Source organism: Elephantulus edwardii, unplaced genomic scaffold (genome assembly GCF_000299155.1).
Source record: "Elephantulus edwardii isolate Elephantulus edwardi_28Jun2011 unplaced genomic scaffold, EleEdw1.0 scaffold00009, whole genome shotgun sequence".
Classification (NCBI taxonomy): domain Eukaryota; kingdom Metazoa; phylum Chordata; class Mammalia; order Macroscelidea; family Macroscelididae; genus Elephantulus; species Elephantulus edwardii.
This window is the reverse complement of record NW_006399759.1, coordinates 2,801,878-2,819,503: the sequence shown is the minus strand read 5'-3', so window position 1 is coordinate 2,819,503 and position 17,626 is coordinate 2,801,878. Positions and strand designations below refer to the sequence as shown.

General features: G+C 43.0%; 1 protein-coding gene and 1 pseudogene across 1 annotated transcript in view; one reads left to right on the top strand and one right to left on the bottom strand.

Moving 5' to 3' along the window:
• ALK (anaplastic lymphoma receptor tyrosine kinase) overlaps nucleotides 1–17,626 on the bottom strand; it is a 1,280,998-nt gene that overhangs the window by 121,885 nt on the left and 1,141,487 nt on the right. The window lies entirely within an intron of this gene.
• LOC102876784 overlaps nucleotides 10,352–17,626 on the top strand; it is a 10,386-nt pseudogene continuing 3,111 nt past the window's right edge.

The window sequence follows — 17,626 nt, the reverse complement described above, 5'->3', positions numbered from 1 at the left end:
ACTTCCAGATTTCCAGCACTGTGGTCAGAGAAGACACTTTGGATTATGTTGAAGCTTTTGTATTTCTTGAAGCTTGTTTTGTAGCCTAGATATGGTTTAATATGGAGAATTCTTCATATCACTTGTTGAAGAATATGTACTGTACTGCGGTTGGAGGATGGAGTCTGTGCATGTCTATAAGGCCCAGTTGGTCAATCGTTCCCATTATTTCTGAGATCCTGATGGGCTTTAAAAGACGAAATATATTCTTTCAGTTGACATTGTGCAGTAGGTCTTTTGGGGGAAATCTTCTAAATGTTCTTATACAAGTTATTTATTCTTCCCATGTGGGGAGCGGGGTTTCACTGGTAACTGACAATCTCTTCTTGGGTTAGACAAGGAGTTAAAAAGGGGGATACCAAATGTAAAATTTCCCTGGTCTTTTAAAACACTTACTATTTGAATTGGGAAAGTCTGCTGTCAGGGACTTCTCCAGAGTACTGAAGAGCAATGATGTCAGTCTGGAGACTAAGGTGTACCTGATCCAGGCCATGGTCTTCACAATTACATTCTATGCATCAGAAAGTTGGACAATGACTAAGGGATGATAGAAGGAGAGGATGCCTTTGAGATGTGGTGTTGGAGAAGAGTATTGAAAGTACCATAGACTGTTAAGAGAATAAACAGGTTTTACCTGAGAGGGTGAAACCAGGATGCTCCTTGGAGGCAAGGATTCCAAATCTCTGTGAGACATACTTTGGCCCTGTTACAAGGAGGGACCAGTCCTTGGAGAGAGATGTTATGCTTGGGAGGGTGGAGGAGCAGCGCAGGAGAGGAAGACCTTGGATGAGATGGATTGACTCAATGACTGGGGTAATGGCAATAGGTGTGCCAGAGACAATAAAGTCGGCTCAGGATAGAGCAGGGTTCAGAGCTGTTGTATATAGGGTTGCTCTGAGTTGCAAGTGACTCCATGGCATACAACAACAACATCTAGGATTTAAAAAGTTAGTACTAGAGTTTTGGTTTAGATAATAAACCAAAACCACCATTAAACCTAAGAAGGATCCACCAGAGCTTACAATTATGCCACCCTTCCTCCCCCCACCATAGTTTTGCAAAGCTTTTTAGGAATACATGCTCAGAGAACACACAGAAATGCCTACTCCTAGGGTGGAGAGGAGGTTACTTCTACATACATTGAATATTCACAGAAGGCAACATATGAAGAATGGGTGAATGGGTGTAATATTCTTGGTTGTAGTTTTTAATAATATTAATGACAACATCACAACATTGATATTAGTGAATGATTTTGTGCTTTTCAAAGTCTTCTTGGGAACGACCTCATTTTCTCACTGTACTAGCTAGTTTTGAGAAAGAAAAGTGGCAGGTGATTATTATCCCTATATTGTGGATGATGAAACTGAGGCCCAGAAAGTTTAACGTTCCTGAAGTCAGCTTCAACCTTGGTCTCTAGGACTTTTTGCTGATCTACTTAGAAAAACAAAGCAAAGAAAAACATCAAAATAGTTGCTTTTGAGTCAATTCTGACTCATGCCAAACCCATGTGCATCAGAGTAGATACTTGAAAGCCAGTGTTTAAATGGCTAGAGTTTTGGAAGTAGATTACCAGACTATTCTCCTAAGGTACTTCTGGGTAGTTTTTGAACTTCTGACCTTTTATTTAGCCAGGGCTTCTCCTGATCTACTTGCCATCTCATTATTGCCTGGCATTCAGTAGATGCTTTGAGAATTATTTAGGCATCTGTGGCATGTTGAATAAACAGGCTTAAGATTCCTCTCAGTAATTTTGCCTATTGGAATCTTTCTTGTGCTGTCAACGCTTCCTTGTGACTGGTTATTCTCTGGCTCACAAAAGCTGTGGTAGCAGGTATGTTCTCAGATGGGCCAAATAAGCTCCAGCTTTTGGTGTTCATCCCTTTAGATAATTTTATTCCTGAATGTGGGTGAAATTTGTTACTTACTTCTAACCAAAAAAGGACAAAGGTGATAGGGTGTTATTTTTAGAATTATGTTATATGAGTTATGATTCCCATCTTGGTAGCAGCTTCTTTCTCTTACTGACTTTGATGAAGCAAGATGCCCCAGTGGAGGAGCCATTGTGGCAGGGAACTGTGTGTCACCTGCACCTGGTTAAAACCCCAAATTCTCAATTCAACAACATTGTGAGCCTGGAAGTGATTCCTTCTCCAGTAGAGTTTTCAGTTGAGTTCCTAAGCTATAAAGCAGAGAGTAAGTCATAATTTCCTGACCTTCAGAAATGGAAATACTGTAAATACCTTGTTTTAGGCATTATATTTGTAGCAATTTGTCTCAAAATAACTGCAGTCTTCCATATATGTAGCATCTCAATATCAAGAAAACAAAAATCCTCACCACTGGGCCAATAGGCAGCATCATGATAGATGGAGAAGGGATTGAGATTGTTAACAATTTCATCTTGCTTAGATCTACAATCAACCCTCTTAGCACCAGCAGTCAAGAAATCAAAAGACGAATTGCATTGGGAAAAAATCTATTGTTAGGGTACTCTCTAGACTATGTCAGTCTAGAAGCTGAGATGCACCTGATTGGAGGCTATGGTCTTCTCTATTATTTGCTATGTATCAGAGAGCTGGACAATAAGTAAGAATGACAGAAGAAGAATTGATGCTTTTGAGTTGTGGTACTGGAGATGAGTACTGAACATACCATGGACTGCCAAGAGGACAAATAGGTCTATCTTGGAAAGCATGAAATCACATTGCTCCTTGGAGGCAAGGATTTTGAAGCTCCTTCTCACATATTTTGGACATGTTGTCAGGAGGGACTAGTCCTCGGAGAAAGACATCATTCTTGGAAAGGTAGAAAGACAGCACAGGAGAGGAAGAACCTGGATGAGATGGATTGACTCAGTGACTGTGGCAATGGGGTCAGTTGTGTTAGAGATGGTGAAGTTGGTTCAAGACAGACGAGGTTGAGAGTTGTTGTTCATAGGGTGTCTATGAGTCATAATTGACTTGGCAATACATAACAACAGCAACAACAATACAACAGTCAAAAATACAAAAGGCAAAACCAACCTAAATTACCTTGCCAATCAGTGAATACTTGCTTTGGACATCTTTGATGTAAGCACCTAGTACAGAGTGTACTCAATGGGCTAAATTGTGCCTTGTGTCCACTTTCTGCCCACTTTCTCCTCATTGGCACAGTGAGAGCTAAGGGGTTTCTACCTCTTATTCATGTTCCCCCTGGTCTGGATGGAGCAAACAGAAGGGACCTCTTTTCATGTTCGTTCTGCATTTAGCATTTCAGTGTCTTTTCCAAGTTCCTCTGTCCAACACAGGGTCCAAGTCAATCAATAACAAAGTCCCCTGAAGCTCTCCAGACAGAGAGCTAAAGGACTTCACAGGGAGCCAGGCTGTTTTGTAGAAAGAACTAGTAAATATGGGCGAGGAATGATAATTTAAGTGGTCTTCCTGAACAACAGCCTAATGCATTTGTGCTGATGAAGAAGCCTTTTGTGTTCTGCTAGTCTTCAAGCTAAATGATCTTAATCCAGGCATGCTGAGCCCAGAGTTTCTAGATTACTTATTGCTTCTCATTTATGTAACCTGCCACTGCAACAAGCAGCAGGAAAGCAATACACTTTCAGGCCAGTCAGGAGAGAGACAATGAGTTCCCTCTGTCTCTCAGAGGAGCAGGGCATGCGCTAAGTCTTACTGCCTATAGCTTTGTTGTTATTCCAACCATCACCTGTCATCAGACTGGATGTTTAGGAGGATTTTTTGAGTCCCTCCAAGCTGAATGTTGCTGTACCAGTCCTCTAGTATGGGTCAAGGTCAGAAGTTCCAAAGTAAAGGTATTGACTCCTTGCTTTCTCACTAGACACCAGAGTTCTTTTGGAAAATGATAGCAAATTCAGAAGAATTTGCACTAGAAATGGAGATCTTACTAACCAGGGAAGGAGTGCCTGTCTAAATTCAGATGTGATCGGACTGGACATTGAAGAGGGAACCAGAATCTCCCTCATGCTGGGACAATACTGGCTTCATGATGGATTTATGCAATTTCCAGTGACACATTTTTTTTTTTACCCCAGTACTTTATGTCCTCATCATAGAGACATGCTATAGGATATCCAACAATGTTAACTGTGCCATGAACTGACAGAACAATCCAATCTGAAAGACAGGTACAATCAGCAAGAGGTACAGCCAGAAAGCTCCTTAGAAGCAAGGAAGGTGAGACTTTGGACCTGTTATTAGAAGGAACATTCTCTGGAGCAGAACATCATGCTTGATCAAATGGAAAGTCAGTGAAAAAAAGGTAAACCCTCAACAACATGTATTGACACAGGCCTGCAACAACAGTGCGCTCAAACACAGCAACAATTGGAGCACAGTGCTGGACCAGGGAGTGCTGCTTTCTGTCGTACAGAGGGTCATTGTGTGTCAGAACCAGCTCTGATCGCACCTAACAACAATAACCCAGCACAGGGATTGGCAAAGAGGAAATCAAATAAGCAATTGGGCCGGTGGGGGGCACCCCAAACAAACTTACTGCTGTCGAGTCAGTTCTGACTCACGGTAATTCATGATGTTAACAAAGTACAATTTTGTGCCACAAAATAAAATTATGCCCCTAAAACACATGTTAAACTAATTTCAACACTGTATGCCTTTTCTCCACCCCCGGATTTAAGTAAGACTCAAGAGATCTGTAAAAACATAAACTAGAAGGCATTGGTTCTTTCTTCCTTGACTGGAGTTTAATTGTCTTGTGTAGATAGAGGAAGCAGGCTGATTTGTACACAGCAAGAGCCCCATAAGGGCTGGTCAGCAGTTAAGTGGTGTTTGAGATTGTCCTAGTGGATTGTTCATCAGCTCTGTAATGAAGATGTGGCTCACATCGTCACATGGCTTACTCCTTGTCATGCTTCCCCTCTAAGCTCTTGACACCGTGATCCTTGCGTCAGCACTAGGAGATGTAAGTTATATGATGGTTAGTTTTATTGGACAACTTGGCTAGGTGATGGTGAGCAGTTGTTTGGACAAATACTTGTCTAGAAGACAAAGCATATGAAGGTATTTTGTGGATGTGATCAACATTTACAATCAGTTGACCCCATGTAAAGGGGGGAGGTTCATCCTCTATAATGTGGACAGATCTTGGCCAATCAGTGGAAAACCTTAAGAGCAAAATCCAAAGTTTTCTAATGGGAGAAAAGTTTATATCTCAAAACTGTAGCTTTGAGATCCTGCCCGAGTTTGTAGTCCCTCTGTCCTGACCTATGGATTTTTGATTTGCCAGATTCCACAACTATGTGAGTTGAGTGCTCTAATCACAATAAATCTCATTTTCTTTGTTTTTTTTTTTAATATTTCTTATTGGTTCTTTCTCTCTGAAGAGCACCAATACAACTGAGGAAACTCAAAACCTCATTGCTGTTGAGTTGGAACTGACTCATTGCTGACCCTCCAAGTGGGTTTCAGATGCTTAGAAAAATATAAGAAGAAACTTCATCTTTCTGGCTTGGAGCTGCTGGTGGATTAGAATCACCAGAGGTGTACTCTTTGGATTAGTAGTGCAACTCCCTACAGATTATGCTGCTAGAGCTCGTTTTAATGCAACTACTACTCAAAGAAACATAATATTTTGATGTGTGGAAAGGCAAACACACAAAGACCAAGGAGATTGCATAGGTAAATAGCATGGCTGGAATTTAAACATGAAGAAAGTAGAGTTAGAGAGCTCCTCAGAGGTAAAGATGACAAAGCTTCAGCTCACATACTTTGGACATTTTGTTAGGAGAAGCTATTCCTTGGTGGAGAACATCATGCTTGGGAAGGTGAGGGTTGGCAAGAGAAAGGAAGACCCTCAACTTGATGGATGGACACAGTGACTGCAGCAATGGACTCAAATATGTCAGAAATGATGGAGATGACACAGGGTAGGGCAGGGTTCAGGTCTGATATCCATCGGGTCATTGTGAACTGTACTCAGTTTGATGGCACCTAAGGAAAGGTTGATGTCCTTGGAGAGGGACATCACATTTGGGAAAGTGGAGGGACAGCACAAGAGAGGAAGACCCTGAATGAGATGGATTGACTCACTGACTAGGTAATGCTGATGGGTGTGTATTGGAGATGGTGAGGTTGGCTCAGGATAGAGCAGGATTCTGAGCTATTGTACATAGGGTTGCTATGAGTTGCAAGAGACTCAACAGTACTTAACAAGAACAGAAACAACAACCCTATACTCTCAAAAACTAGACTAGAACACTTCCTGATAGTGACACCTATCCTCAGGGTGAAGGCAAAGAATAACAAAAAGGAGGTTACTTGTGTTTGACTATGTAAAAGGCATTTGACTGTGTTAATTATACCAAATCATGGCTAACACTGAGAAGAATGAGAATTCAGAACACTTAATTATCCTTATGTGAAAACTATACCTAGACCAAAAGATTGTTACATGAACAGAACAAGGGAATACTGCAGTTTAAAATCAGGAAAGATGTGCATCAGGTTATATCCTATCTCTATACCCATGTAATCCAACTGTTGGGCAGATCATTTGAGAAACTGGATTGTATGAAGAAGAATATCACATCAGGATTGGAGGAAGGCTTATTAACAATTGTGTTATACAGATGATAGAATCTTGATTGCAGAAAATGAAGAAGATTTGAAGCATTTACTGTAGAAGATAACAGACTACAGGTCTTTGATGTAAAAGGTTAAAGAGATGTATAGGTTACACCTGAATATTAAGAAAACAAACATCCTCACCACTGGACCAATAGGCAACAACAAGATAAATGGAGAAAAGATTGAAGTTGTCAATGATTTCCTTTTAGCTGGATCTACAATCAACACCCATGGTAAAGCAATCAAAAGACCGGTTGCTTTGAAGAAATCTGCTGTCAAGGACTTACTCAAAATTTTAAAGAGCAAAGATGTCAGTTTAAAGACTAAGATGCACCTTATCCACACCTAGGTAGTTTTAATTGCTTCCTGTACATCAGAAAGTTGGGCAATGAATAAAGACGACAGAGTAAGAATCAACACCTTTGGGCTGTGGTGTTGGAGAAGAGTATTGAATATCCTACAAAATTCCAAAAGATCAAATAAATCTGTCTTAAAGGAAGTGCCATCCAGGTGTTCCGTAGAGGCAAGGCTCGGGAAACTTCTTCTCACTTATCTTGGGCATATTCTCAAGGGGAACCAATCCTCAGAAAGAGACATTATGCTGGGAAAGGTGGAAGTTCAGAGAAAAAGAGGAAGACCTTCAACTGGGTGGGTTGGCAGTTACTAGAACAGTGGGCTGGAGCCTGACTGAGAGCATGAGGATTGTGCAGCTCAGGGAAGGTTCAGATCTGTTGTTCACAGGGTCGACGTCACAGAACCTAACAATAACAACAACAACAACACCCTCAAGTGTTTGTAAGAATCAAATAAAAGTTTCAGAATGTGCATAGTGACAATAAACCCCTATATGAATGAGAGGAGGTGACTTCCAGGCTATTGGAAGGGAGGGGCATTCTGGAGGGGGTACACTGATATCAGTGGGCATCCTGCCACCTTCAAAAGTCATTAGGTCTCCAACTCAGCCTTCAGCTCTGCCCTGCCAACAGGTCACTGGGTAAGTGTTTTCCTTTCCTGTGCCACCACCCTGCCCACGGTCCTTAGGTTTGGCCACCTCTTGGGGATACTGACTGGTTGTGCAGCCTGCAAAGCTTTTTCCCCTTGGAAGAACTTGTTAATGTGAGCGATGTCATGAGTCATGAGCTGGTTCCATGCTACCTCTCCTCCTGGAGCAAGGGCTGCACCAGCCCTTGGGGAAGAGATGAACTCACATGAAGAATGGCAGGTGTATAATTGGGAGGGCGCTGAACCCGACACAGTGACGGGGGCACCTGAGCCTTGTAAGGTTGGATCTTCCTCTGTTATCACGAGTACGCTGGCTATAAATAGATGACAGTCCAAATTTAGCAAGAGAACAGCATCACACGGCCAAAAGCAGCACAGTGGAGTTAGGTAAATGCCCAATGTCTGAGGTAGATTTGAAGATTTTATTTGTGCTCCATGCCTCCGCCCCTTAAAGAGATGGCCTGAGCAACTGAATGCATGGTGACAGAGGCACCTTCCAAGTGTACCAACAAGTCTGGCTGCACGCAGAAACACTGATTAGCTGCACTTACCTGCTTTCTTATGTGTGTGGATGTAAATGCTGACCACGTGCACTATCTTGGCATGAAAATTCTCAGAAGAGGTGAACTGGTTCATAAACCTTGCTTGAGTCTCAGAGAAGTTGCAGATATTCTTTGTTTAAACAAAATATGATGTCAGGTAGAGTTTTTCATCATAGAAGATTCTTTAGAAAATTTATTCAACAATAAGGAGCTCTGGTGATTTAGTGTTAAGGAGTTGTGCAGACAGCCTCAAGGTAGGTGATTACAATCCACCAGCTGCTCCCCAGAAGAAAGATGGGCAATCTCCTCCCTTGCAATTGACAGCCTCTAAAATCCTGCTGGAGGGGGTCAGCTATGAGTTAGTTCAGACTCGGTGGTACTTAAAAAACAACAACGTTCAACAGTGAAATTCCTTGGGGTTTGTTTATTCCAATGTCGCCTATTTCCTTCCAAATGTTCTCTGCCTTAGAAAATGTACCTTTCTAGAGTTTATAGAAAATGATGTCTTAGCCTGCTAGAAGTTGAATAACTTACAGCAAGTTACTTGACGTTATCTGAGCCTCAGTTTTCTCATCCAGAAATGGATTGTTCCGTCATATTAACAAATAAGATAACGTATGCAGAAGAATTCAGCACAGTTCCTGGCACACAGCAATGCTCCATCAATCATGGTGCTCATGGGTCAGTAAAAGGGAAATTACATAACACAAGATCCTTCTCTGTCTTAGAGAAGGCATCTTAAGAGGATGACAAGGACACTGACTTGCCATGTGATACTAAGCTCACCTTCCAAAGAAGTAGGGAGGAACCTTACCTCTTAAGGAGGACTTGGAGTGCAGTCAGCATTCCTAAACTTTGTTGTGACTCAGCCTTTCCTGGGCTTGTTATACAAGCCAGCGTTGCCCTCCATTCCCAGGCATTCAGATTCCACAGGTCTGCAGGGTCCACGAATTTCCCCTTCTCTTCCCACCCCTGGTTCCGCCAGAGACAGACATACCTTATTCTGTCCTTGGGTTCACAACCCAAACCCAAACCCTATGTTGTGGGGTTGATTCCTGTTTATATTAATCTCATGTTCCCATAAAACCAAAAACCCAAAGTCACTGTTGTCGAGCTGATGTCAACTCATAGTGACCTTCCATTGGTGTCCCAAGACCTTTATGGAGGAGATAGCCTCATTCTTCCCTACCGGCACCTAGTGGATTCAAATTGCCAAACTTTAGGCTAGCATTGCACTGCACTTCACATGTCTATAGAAGTGTTTATATTTCTCTTTTTTCTTTTTTTTAGATTCATATACTTTGGACTGTACATTTTCAAATGAGCCTTGCCAGTCTAGCCATTGCGTGTTTCTCGAGGAAAACTAAAATCCAACCAAGATCCAACCAAGATCCAACTCTGATGTGACTGCCTCTCCCCTCAGATTAGTTTTACCTGGCCTTGCTTTCTGACCTCCTCACCCCTCTAGTCTCCTGCCTCCCAAACCAGAATACTACTGCTAATTCACAACCTGGCTCAGAACTGCCAGCAATGCTGACAGATGATATGGCAAGGGCTTTTAGAATTGGCTTCGAATACAGTGATTGTTTGATTTAGGAACTGAGCAAACCCAAAAAGAAAGTGTCTTCGCTACTGGGATGCATTGCTTGCTGAAGAGGACCTGACTGGAGCCTGTGGGGCTCCAGTGCAAACCCTTCTGGGTGAGGAGACAGGTTCTGAGCGAGCTCTGTGAAAGGCAGCCCAACCTCTCGAAGCCTCCAACAATGCTGTCATCCCCAGACGCATGTGCTTGGAATATAATGGCTCTGGCTACAAATTCTATTAACTCTAATAGTTGTTCTGTGGTGAATGGATAATGCATTTAGCAGAAATAGACCCAATCAATTTATATGAAACACATAAAACTTTCTCATTGGAATTGGCATCTGTTCTTGAGTCCTAGGAGCGTGTGTGGAAATAGGCAGTCTGTCACCCTTACGTCTGGGCGCATTAGCGGTGCCACGGGTTAATTGGAGAGATGGGCCAAATGAAGTTATTGCTCCCTGACGCCATCTCCCTTCAGCCCTTAGAATCGTGGAGTTGGGACTGGGAAGGGCCTTAAAGATGACCTAGTTCAAACTTTGACTTTTAGAAATGAGTATCCCCCCAACTCTATCATGTTTGCCCACAATGGAGCAATCTGGTGGCATAGTCCATGGTGAGCTGCACTGCAGATCCAAAGGCTACAAATCTCCAGCGATTCAAATCTACCAGCCATTATGTGGGATGAGGGGGAGCAGTCTCCTCCTGTTGCTAGTTACAGCTTTGAAGCCTGAGAAAGGGTGGTTATGAGTTGGAACAAACACTGAGTGTGAGCACAGGCACCCTGATTGGGACCCTGGAAGTTTGCGGATGTGGCCCAGCTGTCCTGTGAGCACTAGGAGGTCAAATGGAAGTGGGATAGCTGGAGTCCATGCTTTCTTAGTGTGGAGCCAGGCTCAGATCAGATACGCTGACTGACAGACTTGTTGTTCTTTTCAAGAGTCTGTCTGTCTCTCTTCTATTTTTTCATCTCCAACAACAACCATATTTTTAATTCTCTTTCCTGAGAGTCCTTGATGAGAAGTGTATACATACTCCGTAAGTTGTCATCAGCCGTGAGTTTGGGCCCAGTGAGTGGCTGGACCTGGTGTTAGCTGATGATGGACTAGTGTCTGAGCATGCACACTGTTAACACACTTAGCTGCTGACCAAAAGGTTGGAGGTTTGAATCCTCCCAGAAGCATCTCAAAAGAAATAGTTGGCAACCTATTTAAAAAAAAATCCACATGGAAAACTCTGTGGATCATGTATCTGCTCTGACACACCTGAGTCACTCAGCATACAATGTCCAACCACACAGAAGAGAGGAGCTGGACGCGGCTCCTGAGTGTGTGCCCAACCTGTCTGCATCTCTGCTGGTGGAGAGCGAGGGTGGTGGATGGTCCTCGTACCTCCTCGATCTTTGCAAACATTACCACCAGAGAGAGAGAGACCCAGCTCAGCATCACTTGATTGTATTAGCCCAGCTATTTGGCTAGTGTAATTGTATGTGCAAAGCTGACAAATGTAATTTCCCCGGACTTAATACTCGCCTCGTTTTCTCTTTCAGCTTCTTCATCTGATTAGCTAAAGTGACTCAGAGGCTTCCGAGAACTGCTGCGGGAGGCATCGGAAGAGAATTTTCCCTGCCTGGAGCCTCCAGTGGCCAGTTTCTGCTCTCCAAGTGGGGGACTAGAGAACATCTAGACCCAGGAAGTCAGGCAAAGCTGGGCAGGGGTGTTTAGGGAGTTGGAGTTGGGAAGCTTTATGGGTAATTGCCTTCAAACACCTGATTTGGCCTTTGCGCTTCTAAGAGTCTCTCGACCGCCTGGCTAACGGGGAGCTGAAATGCCACCAGCCACCCTGTTCCAGCCCAGCAATAACTGACAGTGCTGAACTTTGGAAAGAAAATCTTATTATCTTGTCTCCTCTGTACTCTGTCAGAGGGCTGAGAACTGATTTGTTTACAGCTCATGTGAGGGGCTCTTGTCAGGGGGCTCCATAACACCTCTCCATTTTCAGTGGTTCTCTCTGGAGATTTTTATAAATACAAACAAACAGCTTCTTGTTGTTGTCAAGTGACATCAAGTGGGCCTCTGACTCATGACAACCCCATGAGGAATGGAGCGGAATGATTGTGATCTGTGGGGCTTACGATGGCTTGGCTTTGGAAGTAGATCTTTAGGCCTTTATTCCTAGATTGTCTTAGTCTAGAAGCTCCTCTGACACCTGTTTGGAATCCCAGAACAAGCAGGCTTCCATTGACAGGTGGTGGTTGCATGTGGGGTGCGCGGCTAGGAATCGCTCTCCAGCACAGGTGAGGCGTCTACTACGGAGCCACCAATAAGAATGAACGTAAAGGATGGGGAGAATGTAAACTTCAGTTTGACATCTTGGTCTCACTCACTGCCAGCTGTCTGGGACTTAAATTCCTTGACATCCTTTCCTCATCCCTAATAAAGAGCCATGGAGGTACAATGGCTAAGCACTCAGAAGCTGACTAAAAGTTTGGTTGTTCGAAACCACAAGACAGACCTTGTGACGTGCTTCTAGAAAGGTTGCAGCTAAGAGAACTCCAGAACAGAACAGAATAGAAGTAGTTCTATTTTGAGATCAATATGAGTCCGATTTCAATTTTCAGTTGTTTCATACGCATGTAAAATCTGAGCAATGAGTAAAGAAGATCAAAGAAGAATGAATGCCTTTGAATTGTGGTGGTTGCAAAAAAGTATTGAATATATCATGGCTTGCCACAAGGCCAAACACATCTAAGAAAAAGTACAACCAAGGTGCTTCTTACAATCAAGGATGATGACACATTGTCTTATATACTTTGGGCATGTTGCCAGAAGGTACCAGTCCTTGGGAAAAAAAGCATCATTCTGGGAAATGTAGACGGTCAGAGAAAGAGAGGAAGCCCTTCAATGAGATGGACTGATACAGTGACTGCAACAATGGGCTTGACCACGACAGAGTATGTGAGGCTGATGCAGGATAGGGCAAGGCTGTTGTTTACAGGGTTGCTACAGGTTGTAGTTGACTCAATGACACCCACGAATTAAGTCAATCACTTGAAGGTGGCACACAACAACAAGAGCAAGATCCTGGTTCAGGGTGGTGGCTAAATGAACTGAGGCATGAGACCCTCTGCTCAGATCAAGCTTGCTCCTTCCTTCTCCAGAGAGGCCCTCTGAGGTGGATGCTCTAAGTTCAGCTGGATGTTTCAGATCTGATCTTCTGTTCATGGCCTCCCTCCCTCCTTGGACTAGAAGCTCCAGAAGAGCAAGTATCTGGTCTCCGAGCTATAGTCACTCCCCAAGCATCATGCCAGCTACATGTTTGCTGGATGATTATTACTGAGCGGGGGTGCCTTGGCCTCCGCCTCTTCATGATTCTTACAGACTCAACCTCCTCCAAGACCTCTCCTTTGTATAACCCTGCTCTTGCTATAGGTACTTTGTTTCTGGTTATTGTTAGGTACTATCAAGTCAAACACAGCTCATATTCACCCTCTTGGACAACGGATCAGACCCTGTCCTGTCCTGTGCCATCCTCATCATCTCTGACACATTTGAGCCCACTGCTGCAGTCACTGTGTCATTCCATCTTCTTAGAGATCTTCTTCTCTTTTGTTGAACTCTCCCTCCACCTTTCCAAGTATGTCTTTTTCTTAAGAATACCCTTTCCTAGCAACATGTCCAAAGTATGAGAGAAGAAGTTTTGCCATCCTTGCTTCCAAAGAGCATTCTGGTTACATCTCTTCCAAGACATATCTGTTTGTTCTTTTGCAGTCCATTCAATAGTCTTCTCCAACACCACAACTCAAAAGCATCAATTCTTCTTCTTATGTATCCCTATTCATGGTCCAGCTCTCGGAATGCATAGCAAGGACCTTTTTCTACCCTAGTTTTTCACCTAATTGTGCACAATTTCTACACTGTGATTCTTTAAGTTTCTGACCTGGATCTTGCGCTACTCAGTGTCTCTTGGCTAAGTGCAGAGCCAGCCCTAGAAGCAGGGAAAAGACTGCGTGGGTTTACATTAAAGCTGTGAGGATAGGCTCAACAGGGCCTTGACCCTAGCCAATTACCATCTAAAGATGTCGCCTTGGTGTAGTAGAGGTCCTGTTCCCTTGGTATATATACCTGGTGAGCACAGACACCCCAAATCCTACCTTACCCATAAGGACTTTCAGCAAGGCAGCACTGATAGAGCTGCATTGTGTTGGGGAGAGATATTTCCTGCTGCCAAGATACAGTGCTGGCAGCTTAGTGGCAAGGAATCCTAATGCAAGTGTATGCAGTTTGAATCCACCAGCTGTTCTACAGGGAAGAGACTGGCAACCTCCTCCTGTGTGATTTACTGCCTTTGAAAACTTGCTGGAGAACCAGCTATGGTTTGGTATACAACAACCAAGATATGAGCAGGAGAAGATTAGTTGAGAATTTTATCCAACTTCATCTCCACTCAAGCTACTCCTTGGCATGACAGTAAGCTCCAGGGAGGGCAGTAGCTTTTCTTGAGTGCCCTCCAAACCTTTCTTGAGTAGCTTCAGGCTACCTGGGAATGTATTTGGCTCAGTTTCCTTCTTTTTGAGTTGTGGTCTCTGTTAAAGACGTCTGGAGACAGAACCCATCACCACTTGGTTGGACCTGTACTCATTTGCCTATGTCACTTCGGCTCTGAGGTCAGGGAGTGGGGAACAATGTTCCTCAGAGGGGAGGCTCAGGCGGCAGCCTCAGTCATCTCTAACTTCTTAGAAAGCCACTGGTTTCTCACTTTACTTGGTGGTGATGGGGAGTTATCATGGCTGTTGAGCTGCCGTATGATTTCATTAGTCTGAGTGGCTACTGGGCAGACCTTTATCGATTAGCCTTTTAGGGACAGTGGGAGTTATGTGGCAATAAACCACCGGGGAGACGGGCAGCCTGCGTGGCTGTTTCCTGACTACTGGCTGCAGGGGAGCTGGTTGTTGACATTGGAGAACTGAGCTCAAGCGTCAAGCTGCCCACCAGTCAATCAATAAGTATTTCTCGAGTCCCTGGTATGTAATCAGTGCTGTTCTTAGATGTGGAGGGGGCAGGGGGTTAGGGTCGGAGAGGAGCTTGCAGGGATGTTTGCACAAAAAGGGAAGAAGCTTGGAGTCTTTCCTGAACTGATCAGAGAGAGGTAGCACTTGACCAAGGGCCAGGAAGTAAATGAAGGTGGATCACTGGGGTCATATGGGAGGGAGCTGAGTGAAGGCTGCATCCCTCATGTTATGGGTTTTTATTAACCATGGGGCAGAGTGTAACAAGAGAGCTTGCCATTCCTAGATCCTCTTTCACATGGAAAACAAGAAGTAGTTTTGAGATTCTAGTGCAAGGAGCTCTGGTGGCCAGCTCTGAGTCTACCTGGATGGCACACAACAACAGTTAAAGGGGATGGGGAGGAAAGGAGAGGCTGGTGACAAAGAGCTGGCGTGTCCCTTTCCTTGGACTTGACAACTTGATGAGGCGAGGCAGGACTGGGCAGGGGAGTGAGAATCAATCAAGGGGCAGATTTTAGGGGAAAGGAGCGAAAGGACTTCTGTAAAGACAGAGCAAAACGAATTCCCTAGTTTTCTGAGTCATTGAGAGTCAGTATATTTTGTGATAAGGAGATGATAAGCCCATTGTTCTATTGTTGTCATTTTAAAAAATTTCCTTTGCACTTAGTGGATTTGTATTTTTCTCTCTCTCCAGATTTGATATTCAAAAAGCATAACTCAAATTCTTGCCCTGAGATAATCCTTAAACTTTCAATTTTAAATTTTAATTGAAAAATACTCTCTGAAGTCAGACAATAGCCAAATTGGGGGGTAGATGCCTGCCTGCTGCATTGCACTCTTAAGAACTGTATAGGATTAGACTAACTAAGGTGGCCCAAAGGTTAGGCAGGTAACTTGGGGGAAATAAACTCATCTTAACATCTGAGGAATAATTCAGAAAAGGAGTGTGAGAATGGCTGCACAACTTGAAGAACTTATTTGATGTCACAGAAATGTATGTGGAAAAATAGTTGCACTGGTATGTACTCTGCTATGCAGAGTTTCAACAACAGTCATAATAAATAAACTAACATTTTTTAAAAAGCCTCTTTGAAAGATTGAAGAAGTTTGGGTGAAAGTTGTCCTCTCCATTCTGTTTAAAATGTCTATATTCTTTGACCTCATTTGATGCACAAACATTCTTGACCTCATTTGATACACAAACATTCTTCCAAAGTTTTAGGTCAATCACTAGACATATCTTTTCTGAAGACATAGGTTTTCATGCCTGCGTGTTCTCAACAACCCACTCTTAACATAACCTGATGGTTTGTCAAAATATGTGAAAAATGCTTTGTTTCTCTCTGTGTCTTTTATCTCATGAAAATGCCTCCTTGCTCTCTGTCTGGTGGAACATATCACACTTAGGCTATACTGCCAGTTCATGAGCCTATTTATTTTGAACCATATAACCTATTTAAAATGAACTTTGTCAGAATATGTACAGGCATGCATACCTCAGAGATGTTGGAGATTCAGTTCCAAACCACCACGACAAAGTGAGTAACACAATACAGTTACTCATGTGAGCTTTTTTGTTTACAAGTGTGTTTGACAGTTAAATTTACACTATACTATGTTGTTGTTGTTAGGTGCTGTTGACTATGACTCATACTGACCTGAACAACAGACCTGAACCTTGTTCTATCCTGTGCCATTCTCATCATTTCTGATACACTTGAGCCTATTGATGTGGTCATCACGCTGATCCATCTTGTTGGATTCTTGGGGGTCTTTGACTCCTTCACTGACCTTCCACTTTTCCAAGTATGATGTCTCTTTCAAAAAATAGCCTCTCATAGCAATATATCCAAAGTATGAGAGATGAAGCTTTACCATCCTTGTTTCCAAGAAGCACTCTGGTTTTGCCTTTTCCAAGACATATCTGTTTGGTTTTTTGGCAGCCCATGGGATACTCAGTACTCTTCTCCAACACCACAACTCAAAGGCATCAATCCTTCTTCTGTAATTCTTATTAAAAGTACAGCTTCAGAAGCATAACAAATAATGGAAAAGACTCTGGCCTTAATCAAGCACACCTTAGTCTTCAAACTGCCATCATTGCTCTTTAGTATTTTGGAGAGGTCTCTGACAGTGAACTTGCTCAAAACAATACCTGACTGCTGGACCAAGGGTACTGATTGTGAATCCAAGTAAGATAAAATAATTGACAGTTTCAGTCCTTTCTCCATCTACCATGATGATGCCTACTCACCCAGTGACAAGGATCTTTATTTTATTACCAATGAGTCACACTGTGCCTCCGTTTGGATAAAAAATGGTGTCCAGCACCATGACATTTGTATGACTGATTGTCTTAACAATTTTCTGTCAGTGGTAGACATTATCTGTCAGTTTATTATATTGAGAATTTTGCATGTTGCTAATTACATTGTCAAGGAGCTCTAATGGCTTAATGGTAAAGAATTGCACTGCCAATGCAAAGGTATGTGGTTCAAATTCTCTAGTTGCTCCATGGGAGAAAGATGGGCATTCAACTCCCATGTGATTAAAAAAACCTTCTGGAAGGTCAGCTATGGTTTGGTTTCAACTCTACAGTACAACACCAATTACTTTATAACTGAATGTGTATATGCTTGCTTGATTATTGTTATTATTAGTACTTGTCTGTCAGTCTGCTGTACTGATGTAAGTTGTAAGTTGCTGGGATGCTGGAAGTTAAGCCACCAGTATATTAAATACCAGGAAGAGTCACCCATAATGGACAGGTTGAGAACTCCCAGATTAAGATGGACAAGGGAAAAGGACTAGCCATCCTCTTCCAAAATAATGTTGTTGTTGTTGTTATGTGCCGT